The sequence below is a fragment of the Amphibalanus amphitrite genome, unplaced genomic scaffold, assembly GCF_019059575.1.
Source record: "Amphibalanus amphitrite isolate SeventyFive unplaced genomic scaffold, NRLGWU_Aamphi_draft 001241F_arrow, whole genome shotgun sequence".
In the NCBI taxonomy this organism is placed as follows: domain Eukaryota; kingdom Metazoa; phylum Arthropoda; class Thecostraca; order Balanomorpha; family Balanidae; genus Amphibalanus; species Amphibalanus amphitrite.
This window is the reverse complement of record NW_024882734.1, coordinates 174,039-180,261: the sequence shown is the minus strand read 5'-3', so window position 1 is coordinate 180,261 and position 6,223 is coordinate 174,039.

Here is a 6,223-nt window from a genome sequence, read left to right as displayed (position 1 = left end):
AGCAGATCAAGGAATTAAAATCTAAGGGTAGGTAGTTATCACTTTGCTGAAATATCATGGAAATTTAAAAGGCATTAAATGGTTAGCAGTTGATTTTAACAGATGCTAGGCAGTAGGCATAGCATTTTGCTCAGAAACTACCCTCTTTATGATAGTTGATGCTTATGAGAAATCTTGCTAGGCAAGGTTGGAGATGAAAATTTGTCAATGTTTTACTTGCTGTTGTATAGGTAAGCTGTTCCCAATACATGCCTTTTCATAAACTATAGTAATTTTTGATCGCATCATAGCTCTGCATAGTCGAAGCTGTTTTTGAATGCTATGGAAAGCTAGTGGATTGCTAAAAACAACCCATTGGGGAATAAAATAAGACTACTTAAAGTTTTGACTTTTTATTTTGTGCATCTAATATGCCCATCAGGATTCGTGGGCAAAAGTGTGTACCTATCGCAAAAGTACGTTGGACGAAAATGCCTCCCCAAAATCTTTGTTGTACGATTAGGTTCGTAGGCGCTAAAGTACGCAAGGACAAGTACGGATCGCTAGAGGACCCAACATAACCTGACCTGACCTCACTAACTGAACTAAGTAGCACATAAAAATTAAAAAGAGTCCAGTATGTACATCCTCACGAGCTGGATGAGAGCGGCCAAGTGGCCTTCTTTAACTCGAACACCTTGAAGGTAAGGTAAAGTAAGGTAAAAAACTAGCCCAACAAAACCCAGCCCAACCTAATTTAATCTACACTATTTTCCAAACGTACGTAATGCCATAAGTACCTACATTTGCGATATGCACTTTAGTCCTACCCATATTTCCTGACGTACATTTGCCAGAAAAAAAAAACATTTGCGAAACATCCTTTGTCGTCAACCCACCCAGCACAGCGCGAGGCGGACTCGCCGGTACCTGGCAGGCGAGAGGGCGCCGACATTCGTGCATAGATGGCGCTTCTAACTGGGCATAGGCGAAACTATGGAGGATCGCTTTGGCTAATGAGTGGGCAAATCATACAGAGCTGTAGATGAATGTGTTGTCTTGGATCTATACGAGGTCCTGCATGTTCACAACACTATATGCTATCATGTATAGATCTCCACGAGACATTTCCCCACCAAGAACGGTCGCTCATTCGTTCATCAGTTCAGAGATACCCAGCTGTTTAGATTAGACGTTAATGTGTGGATATGCAGGTCGTTGGGCAGATCCATAGACTCCTGTATATGTAGGTGCATAAGTCTATGGTAGATCACATCAACGAAGTTTCCGTCTCACTTTTGCCACCGGTTGGGCTTTCAGCTGTTGGCATGGGGCTCTAACACATATGATACACCAAAAACAATACATGATAACGCTCCACAGGCATACATTGCCGGAACACTAATCATGACGTACTGGTGTCCGCATAGAACTGCGCAATCATGCTTCCAGTGCAATCTCTCGGACTAACTAATAAAACAGATGGTTGTTGCCGCAGGCTTTACAATGTTTGATTTAAACTATCAGAGACCAGAGTAAGAGTACTATGTACACTAGGATGTATTTACTTATCGTATCAGCGAACTGAAACAATTCGAACGTCAGCTGGTGTAAGCGAAGCAAGTCTTGAATAATTGTTTGGCTAGAGACTTTATGCACTGAACGTTAATATTGTTTTATTCGTACCGCGCTTTCATACATCAGCAGAGTGCATGAAACTCAGTGTCGCAAGTCGCACACGTCTTCTATACCGAAACATTGCCCACAAATGGGAAGCTAGGGCTTTGTCGATGAAAATGTTTTATAAAGAGTATGATCCATAACACTTCACTCACATAAACCGCAAACGAATGCCGTTACACCAAACACGGGGTACGCCAAAACAGTATAAACACTGGCGCGGGTAGTGGTGAGATCTAATTTAGACTCCTTCGACTTTCGGCACATTCATCGTATGAGACATAACGTGGCGGAAAAGTGCCCACTTGGCACGGAAACCAACATTGCACATGGGACACTTTTTGGTGCCCAGCTTGGTCACGCAGCCCTTGAGGAACATGTCGAACGCAGTGACCTGCTGGGGGTGCGCGGCGGCGAGGTGCAACTCCAGCCGCCTGGTATCGTCGGCGCGGAACGGGCAGAAGAAGCACCTGTCGACACCGCCGCGCGTCTGGTAGCCGCCGCGGGGCTGGCTGTAGGCCTCCTGCTGCAGGGTCTGCGAGCACCGCTCCGTCAGGAACCGACCCACTGACAGCTGGCTCCAGCCGCCGGACGGAGGCGCCGCCGCCGGCGGACCATCGGCCGTGGCCGCGCGCTCGTCCCGCCGCTCCGTCTTCGTGTCCCTGCCGGTCCTGGCACTGTCATGCGTACCATGGACAGCCCCTGTTTGGGCGCTGTCAGGTTGATTAGCAGTGCCCTTGGCTCTCGTCTGGGCTGCTACCGAAACTTCCATTGGGCTGGGTTTGTCAGGTCGAGCAGTGTCCTTGGCTGCTAAAGGAGCGTTCACTGGATACGTCCTGTGGGCCATGTCAGGTTGACTAGAAGCGTCCTTGGCTCTTATCTGGGCTGCTACCGGAACTTCCGTTGGGTTGGGCTCACGGGTTCTGTCAGGTCGAGAAGTGACCTTGGTTCCTCCAGGAACTTCCGTGGTGCTTTGTCTATGGGTTCTATCAGGTCGAGCAGTGTCCCTTCTTCCTGAATGAACTTCCGTGGTGCTTGGTCTATGGGTTCTGTCAGGTCGAGCAGTGTCCCTTCTTCCTGAAAGAACTTCCGTGGTGCTAGGTCTTTGGGTTCTGTCAGGTCGAGCAGTGTCCCTTCTTCCTACAGAAACTTCCGTGGTGTTAGGTCTATGGGTTCTGTCAGGTCGAGCAGTGTCCTTGGTTCTTACTGGAACTTCCGCAGGGTTGGGCCCATGGGTTCTGTCAGGTCGAGCAGTGTCTTTTGTTCCTACAGAAACTTCCGTGGTACTAGGCCTATGGGTTCTGCCAGGTCGCGCAGTGTCCTTGGCTCCTACAGGAACTTCCGCTGGGTTGGGTCCATGGGTTCTGTCAGGTCGAGAAGTGACCTTGGTTCCTCCAGGAACTTCTGTGGTGCTAGGTCTTTGGGTTCTGTCGGGTCGAGCAGTGTCCTTGGCTGCTATAGGAACAACAGGAACTGGGTCATCTTTTACCTCTGCATCATCCGTGTCATCAACTGACGCGGGGTCCTCGCTCTCCAAGTCCCCTGGATCGTCGACGTCTTCCACCTGCTCGTCGTGCTGCCCCAGGTGGTTCAGGAACTCGTCGTAGCTCACCTCTGCCGAGCACACCGGGCAGAAGTAGGGTGCGCTGCGCGGACCGGCGGTGCCGCGCACCCACAGTGAGTGGCACTCCACCAAGTGGCGGTCCATGTTGGCCAGAAGACGCGTGCCGAACCCGCAGATGGGCATCGGGCACTCGTAGCTCTCCGATCGCTCGCGCACGCAGGCGCCGTTACCGTGTTGGTTGTCCTTGCCGTAGTAGAAGGTGCCGCCACAGTCCTCGCAGATTCGGTTCCGCAGCGGCGCGGTTTTGTGGTACCACTTGATGTGATCTGCGTCGTGCTTGTGGTAGCAGTGGGGGAACGGGCAAAGGGAGCGGCGCGGCGCCGACCGGCCCTTGATGTGCAGCCGCCGCACGTGTGCCGCGAACTCGCTGCGCTCGGCGAAGAAGCTGTCGCACATGGGACAGTCGTAGCGCCTCTGCCGGAGGCAGCGCGCCTGCTCTTCTGGCGGCGGTCCGGCGTTGCATGGGTCGGGGCGAGGCAGCTTGCCCGGCCGGCCGCCGCCGCTGTCCCAGCCCGGACGCTCGACGAAGTGGACGCACATCAGGTGCACCTGCAGGTGCGTCCGAACCTCGGTCGCGTAGAAGCAGAGGTGGCAGCTGTGCGGGAGGTTCTCGCTGCGCCGACGAGCCTCGTCCGTGTGCCAGTATGCGTGCCGACGCACCGCGACCGAAATACCGCGGAAGTTGCACTGTTCGCACGTGGTGATACCGTCGCAATTGTCGCTACGCACCGCCGATGCCGATGCCGCCCGCGACGATGATTCTGGTCTTGTTTGAAGCTTTGCGTCCGTGCTTGGCTGAGGGGTTTCAACACTGGAGCGCGCAGTCCCAGTATTGGAGTCGTTGGTCTTAACGTCAATGGGCTGCCTTTTCGACCCGCTCTCTGATTTGATAGCCTTGCCAATGCGAAGAGCTTTCAGCGCGGCAAGCTTCTTGCGCTTTAGTTCCTCGGCCCGCTTCTGTTCTTGTTCCTTCTCTCTGGCGGAGGCCAGGATTGCCAGCGCGCCGCTGGTTTCGGGCGGTGGCTTAGTGACCGGTCTTTGCTTTCGCACCATAGTTAGGTTCACCGTGATTTTCATTACCTTGTCCAGGATAGTCTCTGAGTACAGCTTCTTCTTCTCGAGTATCAGCCGCACCAGGTTCCTCTTACCCTGTTCGAAGTTGTTCTCAATGGTGGAGAAAATATCTGGACCCCGAATGTGCGGATGTCGCTGGCGAATGTGATTGGGCTGCCACGCGGCGAATTTCTCATCGCAGATCTTGCAGCGGAACAGTGCTGTGGCGCTGTCGTGTCTGTGGTAGTGCAGTGTAGCCTGAGTCAATGTCTCGCTCTTCTTATCGCACACGGGACATGGGAAGCCGTACAGCGCTTGGCGAGCACGACACAGCTCCTTCATTTGGGCATCCTGTGCATCCTCCCGAGTAGTCTTGGCAGCCTTCTGTTCGCTGTACGTCCTAACACGGTTGGTCTGTCTTCCCTCCCGGCCAGTTTTTGTCTCCAACCGGTCAGTTTTTGAACCCTCCCGATCGGTCTTTGCTCCCTCGCCGTCGGTCTTGGTCTTCAGCCCCGGTTGATGCCCAGTTTTCTGTGCCGTCCGGTACTCAGTCCTCTGAGCCGTCTGATGCTCCACCTTCTGAGTTGGCTGCTGCTCCACCCTCTGTGCCGGTTGACGGTTTACGCTCTGTGTCGGCTGGTGTTCAGCCCTCCGTGTCGGCTGGTGCTCTACCTTCTGTGCCGGCTCGTCATCAATAATTGTCACTTCGTCAGAGTCTGAGTCAAGCACAATCGGGGCGGGGATGGAGCGCTGGACGCCGTCGCAGAGCACCTTTTGCGGTCGCGGCGCTGACGCCGAGTCGTCGGCCGCGCGTGACCGTTTTACCGGTGCGGGACGGTCGCTGGGGCCCGGCGCGATCTCTGCCAGGAAGTCGGGGTCGTCACAGTCGGAGGTGTCGGAGTCGCTGGACGCGGCGCACTGCCGGTCGGCCGGGTCGCTGGCTCGGCTGAGGCGGCGCAGTTTCGAGGGAGAGCTGCGTGCCACGGCCACCATTCGTCTCGGCCGGGGACGATTTCGGGACGGCTTCCCGTCAGCCGCTGATGAAGTGTGGGTGACGGCGGACGCTGAGGAAGCCTGCGCGGCAGAGGGCGCCGCTGTTTGTGCGACACCAGGCGCTGATGGTTGCGCGGTGGCCGGCGCGGTCTGAGCTAGTTCGGGGGCTGCGGCCGGCGTCTGGCGGGGCCGAGTGACGGTGACTGTCCGGCGCTTCTCCAACGAGTAGGTAGTCCACTCCGGCAGGTCGTCCTCGCACGAAACCTGGGGACAACGTAACACAAGTTACACGAATAGAATACATATTACATATGCCGTACCATACTGCCTCGTGGACCCTCACTAATGTGAAATGAATGGTAATAGTTTGTGCTGTTGAATTCATGGGTCATCAGCTGCCCATGGATACTCACTGGTTGTCTATTCCGCCTGAAAGTGTGCTGATGCTCACGGCTAATTTCCCTCAGTTACGGAAAACTATCCTCCCGACATTGACCCGTCTTAGTGACGGTGCCGGTGGAGAACTTGGCTGCCCGCTTTCTCGACCCAAACATTGCGTTAGTACGATGATCGGAACGGAGTTGCAGTGTATTTTCATCGAGTCTGTGTATTCCTTACGAATGGATGTGTTTCACTGAACTGCGAACGTATCGAGCACAGGAATGGAAAATAATTCGTCGAAGTATTAATGTAGCGAATGGGATCGCTCCTGATCGACTCTGCGGCTAGCTCACTGGGTCTTTGCAAACGTAATATCTTCGTCACCAGTCACAACACTATTACATCATTGAATTAACAAAACTTTTGGGTGTGGTCGCAGTAGCGGCGGAACACCTTCAATTATGGGGGCGGGCACTGCCGACTTATGGTCCCATTCTTTCCATGCAACGCCCA